This window comes from Macaca fascicularis, chromosome 10 (assembly GCF_037993035.2).
Source record: "Macaca fascicularis isolate 582-1 chromosome 10, T2T-MFA8v1.1".
Taxonomy (NCBI): domain Eukaryota; kingdom Metazoa; phylum Chordata; class Mammalia; order Primates; family Cercopithecidae; genus Macaca; species Macaca fascicularis.
Genome location: NC_088384.1, coordinates 83893101 through 83909897, shown reverse-complemented (window position 1 = coordinate 83909897; position 16797 = coordinate 83893101). Strand labels below are relative to the sequence as shown.

The following is a 16797-nucleotide window of genomic DNA, read 5'->3' as shown; positions in this document are numbered from 1 at the left end:
CCAGCCTGGGCAACATAGGGAGAATCTGTCTCTACAAAAAGTAAAAAAAAAAAAAAAATTAGCTGGATGTGGTAGCACGTGCCTGCAGTTCCAACTACTCACAAGGCTAAGGTGAGAGGATCATTTGAGCCCAAGAGGTTGAGGCTGCAGTGTGAGCTGTGTTCACACCACTGCACTTTGGCCTGGGCAACAGAGCAAGACCCTGTCTCAAAACAAACAAACAAACAAAAAAAGGGCAAAAGACATTTCTCCGAAGAGGATATGGAAATGGCCAAGCACATGAAAAGAAACTCAACACCACTAATCATTAGAGAAATACAAATCATAACCATAATGAAATATGACTTCATATCCATTAGCATGGCTACTATCAAAAAACTAGAAAATAACAAGTGCCATCAAGGATTTGGAGAAATTAGAACCTTTGTGCACCATTGGTGGGAACGTAAAATTGTGCAACCACTATGGAAAACAGTATGGCAGTTTCTTAAAAAATTAAAAATAGAATTACCACATGATCTAGAAATTCCATTTCTGGGTATAAATTCCAAAGAATTGAAAGCAGGGACTGAAAGAGATACTTGTATACCCATCTTCATAGAAGCACTATTTGCAACAGCCAAAAGATGGAAGCAACCCAAAGTGATAAACAAAATATGATATATACACACAATGGAATATTACTTAGCATTAAAAAGGAAATTCTGACACATGCTACAATATGGATGAACCTTGAGAACATTATGCTAAGTGAAATCCAGCCATAAAAGTACAAATTCTGTATGACTCTACTTTTTTATGAGGTACCCAGAATAGTCAACTTCACAGAGACAGAAGGGAGGCAGAATGGTGGTTGCCAGGCGCTGGATGGGAGAGGGAATGGGGAGTTACTGTTTAATAGGTATAGTTTCAGTTTTGCAACACGAAAGGTTGTGTGGATGGATGGTGGTGATTTTAGTTTAACAATGTGAATGTCCTTAGTGCCACAGAATTGTACACTTAAAAATAGCTAAAATGGTAAATTTTATGGTATGTGTATTTTTCTTGGTTTTTTCTCTTTTTTTTTTTTTTTTTTTGAGACAGAGTTTCGTTTTTGTTGTCTAGGCTGGAGTGCAATGGTACAGTCTCAGCTCACTGCAAACTCTGCCTCCTGGGCTCCAGTGATTCTCCAGCCATAGCCTCCCAAGTAGCTGGGATTACAGGAGCCTGCCACCCATTCCAGCTAATTTCTTTATATTTTTAGTAGACACGAGGTTTCACCACATTGGCCAGGCTGGTCTCAAACTCCTGACCTCAGGTGATCTGCCCTCCTGGCCTCCCAAAGTGCTGGGATTACAGGTGTGAGCCACTGTACCTGGCCTCGATATGTGTATTTTAACACAGTTGTTAAAAAATGGTCTTTGAGATGGGGTCTCACTCTGTTGCTCAGGCTGGAGTGCAGTCGCTTGATCACGACTCACTGCAGCCTCAATTTCCTGGGCTCAGGTGATTCTCCCACCTCAGCCTCTTGAGTAGCTGGGATTACAGGTGCACACCACCACACCCAGCTAATTTTTCTATTTTTTGTAGAGACGGGGTCTCGCCATGTTGCCCAGGCTTGTCTTGAACTCCTGGGCTCAAGCAATCTGCCACCTTGACCTCCCAAAGTGCTGGATTATAGGCGTAAGTCACTGCACCTGGCCAATTTTTAAAATTTTTTTAGAAGTTAAAAAAAGTCAGCTGGGCATTGTGGCTCATGCCTGTAATTCCAACACTTTGGGAGGCTGAGGTGGGAGGATCAATTGAGGTCAGGAATTTGAGACCAACATGGGCAACATAGCAAGACCCTGTCTCTACACAAAAAAAAAACGAAATAGTTTTTTAAAAGTCAGCGTTATATAAAACAAAAACAACAGAGAGGGAAAATTCTTATAGTGTAAAAGGGATTAAAGAATAACAACAAAATGCAATCTATGAACTTTAATTTTTTTTTAGAAAAGAAAAACAGGCCAGGCATGGTGGCTCACGCCTGTAATCCCAACACTTTGGGAGGCCAAGGCAGGAGAATCACCTGAGGTCAGGAGTTTGTAACCAGCCTGGCCAACATGGTGAAACCCCGTCTCTACCAAAAATACAAAAATTAGCCAGGCGTGGTGGCGTGTGCCTATAATCCCAGCTACCCAGGAGGCTGAGGCAGGAGAATCACTGGAACGCGGAAGGCAGAGGCTGCAGTGAGCCGAGATCACGCCACTGCACTCCAGCCTGGGCAACAATGCAAGACTCCATCTCAAAAAAGAAAAAGAAAAACAGGAACAAAAACAGGGAAACATCTGTGAGACATCTAAGAAAACTTGAATATGGACTGTGTATTTGATGCCATTAGGGATCTACTGTTAATTTTCTTAGGTATGGCAACATTATCATGGTTATGTAGTAGGATGTCCTCTATCTTAGATGCATAAGGAAATATTTAGAAGTGAAATGTCATGATGTCTGCAACTTACTTCAAAAAGGTTTAACATAAAAGAAGACAGATTGAGGAAAAGAAAAGAGACAAACCACATATGGCAAAATGTTAAAAATTGTTGAATTTATCTGGTGGGTATAGCAAATATTCATTGTACTATTCTCTCATTTTTTTTTTTTTTTTTGAAGAGAGAGTCTCATTCTGTTGCCCAGGTTGGAGTGCGATGGCACAATCTTGGCTCACTGCAACCTCTACCTCCTGGGTTCAAGTGATTTTCCTGCCTCAGCCTCCCTGTAGCTGGGATTACAGGCGCGTGCCACCATGCCCAGCTAATTTTTGCATTTTTAGTAAAGACAGGGTTTCACCATGTTGGCCAGGCTGGTCTCAAACTCCTGACCTCAAGTGATTTGCCCGCCTTGGCCTCCCAAAGTGCTGGGATTACAAGTGTGAGGCACTGCGCCTGGCCTTCTCTCACATTTTATATATGTTTTGAACACTTTCATGATAAAAATATGGGGGTGAGAGGAAAGAAAGTCTCAGAAGCAGCAAGGCTGAAACAGAAAGACGATCAAGATTAAAGTAAGAAAAACTTTTTCTGGGCAATGAAGATTGCCTGCCTTTCCCCACTTTTTCATGTTTAGTAGAAGGCTGATCTCGCAATCATTCTCTGCACTAGAAATAGTTCATCGAGTTGGTCCTCTGGCCCACTTCCCAACCCATCATACAGTAGGCTGCTTTGCTGCCAAGGTTACCCAGAGCTCTTTGGTTTTCAAAGTTACAACCAGCAAGTGACAAAAGCATGAAAAGGTCAGGTGACCAAAAAAAAACCAGCTCCCCAACTACTGCTGTACAAAGCCAAGACAATACTGAAAACAGTTTCCTTTCCACAACTATGTTATCCAAATAAAGTGCAAGCATATAAAAATGCTGAAAGACTTTCTTCTCAGAAATAAATTGTCCTAATTAGTGTTTTATTTTATTATCAAATGGTGAAACTAAATTCTTTCTTTCCTTTGTATATTTTCTTGCTTCCCAAATTTAATTATTAACCAGAAGATAGTCTTTTATTCATCACTATACCATGAAATGTGTCACTTAATTATTTACCTTTTAATTAAAAAAAAGAAAACCTAGTATTTAAAAACCCACAATGACTCCCGGCAGCTGGAATTAACTACTGTTAACATTGTGGCATATTTGCATTTTTCCACATTACGGCTTTTTAAAATTATGTATGTTGAATATTTACTGTCTATTTTGAGGGACAAAAGGGAATATTACCTAAAAATCTAAAGTCATCATTGATCCTCACCCCCTAGAGGTCACCACTATGAGTTTGCTGTGTATCCAACCAGTCTTTTCTTCTTCTTCTTTTTTTTTTTTGAGACGAGGTTTCACTCTTGTTGCCCAGGCTGGAGCGCAACGGGGTGATCTTGGCTCACTGCAACCTCTGCCTCTAGGGATCAAGCGTTTCTCCTGCCTCAGGCTCCTGAGTAGCTGGGATTACAGGCATACGCAACCATACCTGGCTGATTTTGTATTTTTAGTAGAGACGGGTTTCTCCACGTTGGTCAGGCTGGTCTTGAACTCCTAACCTCAGGTGATCTACCCGCCTCGGCCTCCCAAAGTGCTGGGATTAGAGGCATGAGCCACCATGCCCGGCCATCTTTTTTCTTTTAGTAGAAATATTCAAAGATCGGGCACAGTGGCTCACGTCTGTAATCCCAACACTCTGGGAGGCCAGGCATTCAACACCAGCCTTCGCAACAAGACCTCATCTTTACAAAAAACAAAAATAAAAAAATTAGCCAGGCATGGTGGTGTGTGTCCGAAGTCCCAACTACTTAGGAGGCTGAGGTGGGGGAATCACTCGAGCCCAGGAGTTCCAGGCTGCAGTGACTGCGCCACCGCACTCAAGCCTGGGCAACAGAGTGAGCCTCTATCTATAGAAAGAAAAAGGAAGAAAAAAATTTTTTCAAACATATGCCATACCCAGCAATGACACTGCCCTCTATCCCCCAGGTCTACCTGAGCATGGCTGGCACATCCTGGGTAGACAGTCCATGGTCACCAATGACTTTATAAGTTTCACCTTTAGAAGACGCATAGACTCAGCAGACCCAATAACGCAGCTTACGTCAAAGATGCTGCTTTCTATTATAACTTTTTTTTTTTTTTTTTTTGAGACGGAGTCTCGCTGTGTCTCCCAGGCTGGAGTGCAGTGGCGTGATCTCGGCTCACTGCAAGCTCCGCCTCCCGGGTTCACGCCATTCTCCCGCCTCAGCCTCCCAAGTAGCTGAGACTACAGGCGCCCGCCACCACGCCCGGCTAGTTTTTTGTATTTTTAGTAGAGACGGGGTTTCACCATGTTAGCCAGGATAGTCTCGATCTCCTGACCTCGTGATCCACCCGCCTCGGCCTCCCAAAGTGCTGGGATTACAGGCTTGAGCCACCGCGCCCGGCCCATATTATAACTTATTTCTGATTTTCACTGGATTCAGACTCAGAATTTAGACACGATAGATGACTGACAGACGACAAGAAGAAACCAAGAGCTAAACAGATGTAGTTTGCCGAAGATCACAAAGCTAAGTAAAGATTAACATCATCAGAACCTAAATGACCAGGTACCCTGACTCTGAACTTTTTCTTTCTGCTGAACCCCACTGTTTTCCTGACAATAAAGCCAGTCATGGGTATAATATACTTGAATTCTAAACAATCATCTCTGTTCTTCCCATCTTATATGTAAATAGTTAACTCACTGCTCACTGCTATTATAACAACTGCTGCATGAACAGCCAGTATGTTTTCCTGTTTATATTTCATTATCCTGCTTCCCTGGAAACGAAGAAAACAATTGGAAATTTTATTTTTACCCAGTTTTTCTCCAAGATTGATGCTTTCTTTATCTTGAAATTAAACAATTAAAATACTATATATTCTTCTTATATCCTGTACACTTTGTGTTTTGAATGTTTTACAAAGTGAATCCTCATATACCATCTGATTCATCTCATAGAAAACTGACACGAACAATTTGGTATGCAACTCTCAGTAATACATAGTTTGGGTGTTTTTTTGTTGGGGAAGTATTTGTTTTTACATAAACAAAACAATAAAATATGTCACTGCTCTGCAACATGCTTTTTTTCACTTAACATTATACCTCGGAGATCTTTCCAGCTTAGTACATAGAACTGAATCTCATTTTTAAAACTGCTGGCCAGGTGCGTTGGCTCATATCTGATCACTAATGATGTTGAATACCTTTTATTTATTTATGTATTTATTTATTTATTTATTTTTGAGACAGAGTCTTGCTCTGTTGTCCAGGCTGGAGTAAAGTGGCACAATCTTAGCTCACTGCAACCTCTGCCTCCTGGGTTCAAGCAATTCTCCTCTTGAGTTTAGGAGTTCGAGACCAGCCTGGTCAACATGGCAAAACTCTGTCTCTACAAAAACTTAGGCATGGTGGTCACAGGGGCATGCCTATGGTCCCAGCTACTCAGGAGGCTGAGGTGGGGAGACTGCTTGAGCCCAGGAGGTTGAGGCTGCAATGAGCCGAGATCAAGCCACTGCACTCCAGGCTGGGCAACAGAGTGACATCTTGTTTCAAACAAAACAAAACAAAAATAAAAAATAAATCACATAAAACTGTTGTACTGTGTTCTTTTGTTTTTATTTAACCAGCTGCTATGATTGAATATTCAGGATTTTTACTATTTATGCTTGCTATTGCAAACAATGCTATGGTGAGCAACCTTTTATGTCCATCTTTGGCACAAACACAAAAGTTTCTGCAAGGAAGAGATCTAAAAGTAGCACTGCCAGGTTAAGAGGTGCCTGCATTTTAAATTTTGATAGGTGTTGCCAAATTGTTCTTTTAAACCATTTACCTATAATATGCCAGAGTACCTGTTTCCCACAAGTTTCTAAATTATGTGTTACCACTCTTCAACTAATGCCAAATTAGTGGCTAGAATTCTGAGTTACAACTCACACTTCCCTAATTGCAAGGGAAGTTGTCAAATGTTTATTGATTATCTACATTTCTTTTTCTGTGAGTGCATAGTCATATTCTTTACCTACTTTCTAGTCAGTCATTTGAGTTTCTTCAGAATAATTTACATATTTCATCATATTTTAAAAGTTGTATTGGGCCGGGTACAGTGGCTCACGTCTGTAATCCCTGAACTTTGGGAGGCCGAGGCAGGTGGATCATCCGAGATCAGGAGTTCAAGACCAGCCTGGCCAACATGGTGAAACCTCGTCTCTACTAAAAATACAAAAATTAGCTGGGTGTGGTGGCACATGCCAGTAATCCCAGCTACTTGGGAGGCTGAGGCAGGAGAATCACTTGAACTTGTAATTTGAATGTCATCAGGAATCTGATATGGACTGGCTGTGTCCCCACCCAAATCTCATCTTGAATTGTAACTCCCATAATTCCCATGAGTCATGGGAGGAACCTGGTGGGAGGTAATTGAATCATGGGAGTGGGTTCTTCCCTGTGCTGTTCCCGTAATAGTGAATAAGTCCCATGAGATCTGATGGTTTTAAAAATGGGAGTTTCCCTGCACAAGCTCTCTTCTCTTGTCTGCTGCCATGTAGGATGTGCCTTTCACCTTCTGCCATGATTGTGAGGTCTCCTCAGTCATGTGGAACTGTGAGTCCAATAAACCTCTTTCTTTTGTAAATTGCCCAGTCTCAGGTATGTCTATCAGCAGCATGAAAACAGACGAAAACAGAGTCCGTTGCATTTTTTTTTTAAAGAACTTGCTAAACTCTAATTAGTCCTAACAGTTTTGTCTATTGTCTTAAGTTTTCTGGTTAGTAAATCAGAGCAGTTTTCTCTCTTTTTTTATTTACAATTTATTTACAGTTTTTATTTCAACTCATTAATTCATCAACTTTTTATTGAGCACCTACTGTGTGCCAGGCACTGTTCAGAGCACGGGGGATTTAGCAATGAACAAAAGGACAAAAAATCCTTGAAACACAACCAGAACTTAATTTTAAGGGAGGAAGGCGTGAGGGAGGAGAGACAAACTAAATAAGTAAGTAAAACATACTTGTCATATGGTGATAAGTGGGAGGTTGTGAGTCCTAAGAGGAGGGTAGAGTGCAGTTTAAAAGATGAGGAAAGGCCTCATCAAGAGTACCTTTGCATAAAGACCTAAAGGAAGTGAGAGCACAAGCTATGCAGCAAGGGAAAAGGCCCTGAAGGGAGTGTCACTGAGCCTGTGTGGCTGGAGCAGAGTAGGTGAGGAAAAGAGTAGCAGATGAAAAGGAAAAAAAAAAGTATGTGTGTGTGGGGAAGATTAGTTAAGGTCTAGAACTTGATTATTTCAGCTTTTACTTGTAGTGCTTAGAGTGCTTCAAAAAGAGGTATGACATAAGAAAAGATGTACATTTTAATAATATCACTCTATTTGCTGTGTTGAAAACGGACCGATGGGGGATAAAAGTTGAACCTGAGAGACCAATTAAGACTCTACTGCTGGAGAGGCATGGTGGCTCATGCCTGTAATCCCAGCACTGGGGGAGGTCAAGGAGGGCAAGGAGTTTGAGACCAGCCTGGGCAACATGGCAAAATCCTGTCTCTACAAAAAACACAAAAATTAGCCAGGTGTGGTGGCACACATCTGTAGTCCCAGTTACTCAGGAGGCTGAGTTGGGAGGATTGCTTGAGCCTGGGAGGCAGAGGTTGCTGTGAGTGGAGATCACAACACTGCACTCCAGCCTGGGTGACAGAGTGAGACCCTGTCTCCAAAAAAAAAAAAAAAAAAAGAGTCTACTGTAATAATCCACTCAATAGATGATTATTTCTTTTGCTTATCTTATTACATTAGCTGGAACCTTATTATATTAGCAGTTTAAATCAGGAATGAGTGTTAAATTTTAAGCAGATTTTTTTGGGGGGAGCATCTACCAGTCTATTAACTTCATTAATAGATTTCCTAATAATGAACAATTCTTGCATTTCTTGGACAAAGCCTACGTGTGCATGAAGTAGTACTGTTGTTTTACCATACTTCTAGATTCAATATACTATTGTTTTACTTATGATTTTTGTATTTGTAGCTCTCCTTTGTGCTTTCCTAATCAAGTACCAGGATTATGCCAGCCTCAGAGAATGAGTGGGAAAGCTTTCTGAGGACTATACTCCACTCAGCACACTTTCCATTTCTCTCTCTCCTGGTAATACATTCTGTGACCCTTCCAGGCCAGTGCCCCATCATGATTTATCCAGGTGCAAGTCAGGTCAAGTGGAGTCCTTTCCAGGGCTCTCACTCTAAAGCTAGAAGAGAAATGGCCTCCAGGATCACGGTGCAGGAAGAATGTGGTTTGGGGCTACGATAATCATCTTCCCTGCCTTGGGGAAGATATATTCATAGAAGAATGCGCAACCAGGTAGTGAGAAGCAGGTGAGAGACAGCATGGACAGAGTTAACAGTTCTGATAGCAGAGTCTTGGCTCCAGTCTCTAAGGCACTAGTTCCAGCAACTCTTCCTATAAGTCTATCTCCCCACTATCCTTTCCAGTCAAATAAGCCAATACATTCCATTTTTTACTTAAATCCTTTGAATTGGATTTCTGTCACTTGCAATGGAAAGCATTACTATAAAATCAATCCCAGGAAGTATTTAGGGTTGAACCATACTGGTGTCTACACATTATTTTGAAAAGCATTAAAAAAAATTGGATGGATAGAGAAAAGGATCTGCCTTATATAAGGCATATATAGCAGATATATTAAGTATAGAATCTAGGTATGGTATATACAAATGTTCACTGAACAATTCTTCAAACTTTTCTGTACTTTTGAAATGTTTCACAATAAAATGTTGGTGGCGTTTGGGAATCAACAGCACAAGTAATAAAAGCCATATTGGCATTAACCTAGACTTTAGGTGCTGATTAAAAAGAGCTCATTGTAGGACTGCTATGGGTTTAAGAAAACTGGCCCTGCATTAACGCAGCAATCATTTACCTCCCTTTGCAAAACTAGAGATATGGAGAAAAGGCAAAAAGGTGGGATGTGCAGTAAGGCAATAAATGACACTTCCCACTGATGTCTTTGCTGGAGGAATAACCTGCAGTGGAAAAAAGCTAGCCAATGTTCCTGCTGTCATAGCTAATACATGGTTGACCGATGACCATAAGGTGTCTCAAACTGAAGGGACAAACACACAGACACATGTGATATGCCTGAAAAATGTGCTTGCATCATTGAATTATTCAATGATTTAAATTTTCTCCCAGTACTTTCATGTAGCTTACTAGACCCATTAGTAATCCTAAGCAATGTAAACTTCATTCCACACAGCTACCTCCCTGGTAAAAATAAACAGTTGACTAATCCGTATCCATTCTCCTCTTCTTTCTTAGTAGAGTACAACTTTATTTGGGGCAACAATAGGTCCAGGTCCTTTGCCTCCAGAGTTGATCAATGTTAGACATACACAGAAGTCATCAAGTAGAAGCTTCCAAGACAGCTCTCTAAAGGGAACTGACTCAACAAGGAAGGAAACCCCTTCTGTTTCCGTTTCTTGTCTGACAGACGTAATGGCTGGAGTTCCTATAGCCATTCTGTGATCATGAGCTACGGTGAATATAGAAGCCACCTGCTAAAAGACAGCAGAACACAAACATAGAAGAGGCCTGGTTCCCTGATGACTCTGTAACAGGACTGGCCTGCCTTTGAACTAGACAGACATCTTCTTAAAGTCATTATTGTTAAGCATCTTGCCAGCTGCCAAACTTAGTTCCTGATAGGCCACCTTCTCTAAAATGGTTAAAACTCATGTCCAATAGCAACTCATGTCTACACACATTTCATGAATTGGTATGCATGACACTCTACAAACTAAATTCCAGAACTTCAGAAAATGTTACCCATCACAAATGGAAAATGTTATCTGGAAGTTTGTTCACTATATTCTAGTGTATACAACACTTTATTTTCCATTTTCTTCCTTTTCTCTGGCATTCTCTTAATATTTCCTTACTGAACCTGTTCTTTGTAAAGTCAGTTTCACAGGTCTTCAGTCACAAAGCATTCACAATTCCTTTCCTTCACTTATTTGACCACTAAAAACATGCCAAATCTAAATGCAATGTGAAATCCTGAGTTGGATCCTGGAACAGAAAAAGAATGTGTGGAAAAACTGGGAAAATTCAAATAAAAGCTGGAGTAGTAAACTCCAAGTAAACAAAAATTTACTAAGTAAACAAATCTATTATACCAATATTAATCTCTTAGTTTTGATAAATGCACAAGGGTTATATGTAAGATCTTAATATTAAGGGAAGCTGCATGAAGAGTATATAGGAACACTCTGCACCATATTTGAAATTCATCTATAAATCTAAAATTACTTCAAAATTAAAAGTTAAAAACAAAAAGAATGCCAAACGAGCTGCCTTTTCTTCAAAACAGAGCAAAAAATCACAGATAACAATTTTAAATATCCAAGTTGCAAACCCTGCTTCGCTTTTCTTTCTTTTTTAAAAATTTTATGGCAAAAACAATAATTTAAGCTGTGTTACTTAAAGGGCATTTGTGTCTCATTCACTCCCCTCTCCAAAGGTCAGAACCTCAGAGAAGGCCCCACAAGCTGTGAAACACTGTTAAGATAGTATGTACTATTAATGCCACAATACTCACTAAATAAGAGTCCTCAGTATACTGCCATCACAGATACAAGTGAAAAGGAAGTTATATAGGCCTCTAACCCTGGATGAGAAACAAAGCCATACAAGTCTAAGTAAGCATACCCTTTATAGGCACCACACCAAGCCTTCCTGGCCAGCATCCAAGTAAACTGGAGGCTGAAGCTCCACATTTTCAGGTATTCCAGGGCATTGGCTTGCTTTGTGTTTTGAGTTTTCTTAAGGCTGTGACCATCTGCACTGTAGTTATTACTTCTGTAAATCTGTAAATCCCCCAAGAGAACCAGGGGTAATGGCAGCTGGCTAACACCTGAAGAGATAACTAACCTCTGCGAGGCTTTAATTAAAGTGCTTTCTCTAGAGCATCACTATCATGAATCACTTTCCTTTTTTTAAAAAAATTTTTGAGACGGAGTCTTACTCCGTTGCCCAGGCTGGAGTGCAGTGGCACGATCTCAGCTCACTGAAACCTCTGCCTCTTGGGTTCAAGCAATTCTCCTGCCTCAGCCTCCCCAGTAGCTGGGATTACAGGCACCCGCCACCAGGCCTGACTAATTTTTGTATTTTTAGTAGAGATGGGGTTTTTCCAAGGCCAGGCTGGTCTTCAACTCCTGACCTCAGGTGATCCACCCACCTCAGCCTCCCAAGTGCTGGGATTACAGACGTGAGCCACAGCACCCGGCCGATGAACCACTTTCTTACCACCTAGCTCACAACTACGATTCTTCATTCTCTGAACACCCATGAAATTTAACATAGCCCACAGCTTCACCTGTAATTATTCTCTATTCATTCAATAAATCATTATTGGAGCAGTGTTTCATAATAGCTAACATTAGCAGTTCAAACTCAGCGAGTTCTACGTGCCAGACACCAATCTAGGCAGCAAGGGAAACAATGTGGGAAATGGCAATTAAAAATAATCCCAGCCCCCTGGTACTTTCCAGGGGTGATAAAGAAGGTTCTTCCCCATGACCCTCTTGACAATAAAGAAATCCTACCTATGTCACCCAAGCTACCTTGGTATGGGGAGGGGGTGATCGTGGGGAGGGTTCCCCGCCCCCTTTCGATATAGGAAGATCCGTAGAATCTTTCTATAGAAGATGGTAGAAGGGACCCCAGCATAGGAAATCCTTAATCAGATTGTTTTGCTAGAGCACATCCTCCAGTAGCTTCTTCGTAAAACATGCATGGGAGGTCAAATTTTGAGAACTCACATGTGTGAAATATCTTCATCCTTTCTTACACTTGCCTGAGAGTTTGGCTGGGTGCAGAATTCTGGGTGGGAATCTATTTTCCTTCAAAAGGCACTCTTTGCTCCACTACTTCCTAACTTCCAATCCTGCTAGAATCCTAGGATTCCTGATCCTATCTAGATTCTTTTGTCTTTATGGTGCTAGAAAATTTCATGATGCTATGCCGTGACATGGGTATCTTTATTTTAAACTGACAGGTAAAACTGTAGGTATGTATATGTGTATCTGATGTTTTGAAGTATATATACATTGCGGAAAAGTTAAATCTAGCTAATTAACAAATGTATCACCTCACATAGTTGTTTTTGTGATGAGTACACTTAATATCCACTCTGTTTGCATTTTTCAAGAATATATCATCATTAACTACAGTTACCATGTTGTATAACCGATCTCTTAAACTTATTCCTCTACCCAACTGTAATTATGTATCCTTCAAACAGCATCTCCCCATCCCCGCTATACCCTAACTATCACTATTCTACTCTCTACTTGTATAAGATCAACTTTTTTTTTTTTTTCTTGACCCAGGACCTCGCTCTGTTCCCCAGGCTGGAGTGCAGTGGCATGAACACAGCTCACTGTAGCCTTGACCTCTTAGGCTCAAAAGATCCTCCCATCTCAGCCTCCTGAGTAGTTGGAATCACAGGCGCATGCCACCAAGCCTGGCTAATTTTTTTTTTTTTTAATTTTGTAAAGATGGGGTCTCGCCATGTTACCCAGACTGGTCTCAAACTCATGGGCTCAAGCAATCCTCCCACCAGGGCCAAGATCAACTTTTTTAGATTCTACCCACATATGAGTGAGATTATGTGGTATTGGCATGGATATTTTAAAATTTATTGTGCTAGATTCTTGGCAAGTCCTTTCAATCTGGAAATGTATGTCCTTTGGTTCTAAGAAATGTTTTTTTGTTTTTTTTTTTTTTATCATTTCTTCATGTCTTCAAACAATAACTACTTGCTATCTCTCCCTGTTACCGACATCTAAAGATCCCTAGGTCATTCTGTTAATTCATGATAATCTCAATATTCACCACGATCTTTACCTCTCAGTGCCTTGATTCCTCCACTTCCAATGGTGGTGTCCTTTACCCTACTTCAGCTATTCCCTTCCACATTGCCCACATCCAAGCAGCTCAACGCAGCTGCAGGAAAAGCATACAACTATGCTAACTAGGGTCTCACCTAGGTTTATAACTACAGACATCAAATGGGCATTACGTGCTGCCTGGAAATTCTAAAACTTTTCCTTATTTTCAACTCATTCTTCCCCATTCTCTTGGATGAATCCGACACCTCTCTTCATTTTTAGCTGAAGACCTTCCTTCTTATTTACCTGAGAACACAGAAGTAATCAGAAGAGAACTTCCACTTTCTCTCACCAACCAGCATTTGGGTTCACATAATCTGCCACCAACGAATTGTGTCTGCATTGCTCCTATCTAACTTGAGACCAACATCCCCATTTACATACTAGATCCCATTCCACCTTACCTACTCAAGGACTTCACCCTTGCAAGTGTCTCTTCTCTTTAGTCATCAATTGTCCCTCCCTACTGCATCAGCCCATCAATTTACAAACATACTATAATGTCTGCCCATCTAAAAACAAAAAGAACTCAAACCTCATGATCTTCCAACTACAGCCCCATTACTCTGCTCTCCTTATAACCATCCTCAAAAGAATATCACTATGACTGTCTATATTCAGTGTCTTCAATTCTCCTCTCATTTTCTCCTTTGTAAATTAATCAATTTATTTTTTGAGAGACAGGGGTCTTGCTATGTTGCCCAGACCGGACTTGAATTCCTGGACTCAAGGGATCCTCCCACCTCAGTCTTCCAAGTAGCTGACTTACAGGTGACCGGCTTCATTTTCTCTTGAACCCACTGCACCAAAACTGTTCTTGTCAAGGTCACTAGTGACCTCCACATTATCGAATCTAATTGTCGATTATTAGTCCTTTTTTTTTTTGACATGGAGTTTCACTCTTGTTGCCCAGACTGGAGTGCAATGGCACGATCTTGGCTCCCCGCAACCTCCGCCTCCCGGGTTCAGGTGATTCTCCTGCCTCAGCCTCCCAAGTAGCTGGGATTACAGGTGCCCACTATCATGCCTAGTTAATTTTTTTTTTTTTTTTTGAGAAGGAGTCTCGTTCTGTCGCCCAGGCTGGAGTGCAGTGGCGCGTTCTCAGCTCACTGCAACCTCCGCCTCCCAGGTCCACGCCATTCTCCTGTCTCAGCCTCCTGAGTAGCTGGGACTACAGGCGCCCGCCACCACGCTCAAACTACTGACCTCAGGTGATCCATCCGCCTGGGCCTCTCAAAGTGCTGGGATTACAGGTGTGAGCCACCGTGCCCAGCCTGATTATTAGTTCTCATCACACTATCAACAATCTCATTCAGCTTTCGATGTCTATTTCCGATTATTCTCCCACCTCGGAGGTAGGAAACCATTTTCTCTCAGAACTTGGAAGACACTGCTACGCTGTCTTTTCTTCTTCTAGTGTTCTTAATACTAATAAATGGCAACTCCATTCTTTCAACAGCTGAGGCAAAAACCGACTAGGCCTTCTTGTGTTATTGTTCCTTCGGCCCTATTTCTTCCTCAGTACTTATATCTCACCATTCTATATTATGATTTTTACTGTTATTGTCTCTTCCCATTTACAAGAGTTATTTGAGGGCAGGGGACTGCCGTATTTATCTGAATCTACAGCACCTAACACAGTACTTGTTGCATTATTTATATAAAGAAACAGTGAAATTTAAGCTATTAAAGAAGTCCCAAGCAGGAACAGATCCCTCTACAGAAAAACATTTTGAAGTAGGAAAGTATATTTCAGCTAGATTTCCACTGGTTCCTTAGCATTGGTCCAGATAGGTTAGTTTATACCTTGGTAATAATTCCAAAATCCCAGTGGTGTTTCACTTCTTGCTCAACCTACCTGTCAAGCACAGGTCACCTGGAAGCTCACTCTGGGGCCTCAACTGATGGGTGGCTGCCATTTGCAGCCCCAACAGCTACCATGACAGAAGGAAAGAGAATGGAAAACTACACAACAGAAGCTTGTACCATGAAAGGCTACACAGTATTCCCACGCATTTCACTGACCAAAAGCAACTCTCAAGGCCATACCTAACTTCAAAGAAGCAAGCAAGTACAATTCTACTACATGCTCAAGAGACAGAAACCAAAAATACCTGGTAACACTGATGACTATCACATACTTAAAGAGAAGCCTCTAATTCTGAGCAACAACATTTTAATTCTTGATCTCCATTCTCCATCTGTGAAAATGAACTACCGTGCTAGAACCATACACTTGCAGAACTATCTATGGGTCTTAGGAATGTCACTTCACCAGTTAGGTTTGCCCCTTTCATCACTCAGCAGTCAGCAGCCAAGCCATATATGGGTGACAGGAAAGTGCTAGAAACATTCAATGTCAAGAGTAAGGGAAAGGCTTGAATGGGCAAGAAAAGCACGTTCAATCATGTAGAAGTGGGGAAAGGAGGGAAGCCTTCAGCAAATTTCTTTCACCAAAGGTATTGGGCAGCTAGGCCTTGCGGTTCCTTGCACTATTCCTTGTCTGAAATCAAACAAGTTTCATTCAAACCACTTGATAGAGGATTTGGAGTGCGGGTATGATCAGTAAAGTGAGCCAGCATACTTCTGTTAACATGGAATCACTACTTTAAAAGAATAAATAAAAAGCACATGGTCATGCTATTAAAAACAAGAAAGGCAGCAGTTAAGAGACGGATTCTAAGGTAGAGATGATTTTTTTCCCCCTAAAGGTCTCAATAGACTCAAATCCAAACTCCTAAGCACAAGACGATCTGGGATAAACCTCAAGTCTACATAGAGCCTAGATTTAACGGATGGCTGTTCTAAAGTATCCTATGCAATTCAAATACTTTGCTATACAAATTCAAATACTTTGCTTCAGACAGTGAAACTGGCAGAAATGTTGCAAAGGATTGGAGATGGTTACCACAAGCAGTTAAACTTGGAACTGTAAAGCCCACAAGGAATTACATTGAAGGGCAGAGCAGGAGTTCAAAAATGTCACTTGACAGATTTCGAAGCAATTTAGGACTCCTAAATGCAATGTTTCATTGGTATCTACCTCCCATCTTCCCTATCCTTTATTTGTTCAACAAACATATATTGGACTCTGGGATGTGGAAAGGAATGCAGGGAAGTAAAAAAGAAACAGGTTTCTAAGAATCAGTTTCTTGTTCTGCAATAATTTGGTCTAGTTAAAGCAAACAACCCCAAAAAACAGATCAGCAAGCAAAGTTAAAACATATGCCTTAAGTACCATAACAAGAATATAAGAAAAGCTGTTCTAACAGGTAGACTGGCAACCTCCTTTCAAGGGAACAATACAACATTTGCTTTGCTATG

The 16797-nt window shown here is 41.0% G+C and overlaps 1 protein-coding gene across 7 annotated transcripts in view; it reads right to left on the bottom strand.

The window, feature by feature from the left end:
- Nucleotides 1-16797, bottom strand: part of DNAAF9 (dynein axonemal assembly factor 9) — a 164597-nt gene that overhangs the window by 146310 nt on the left and 1490 nt on the right. The window lies entirely within an intron of this gene.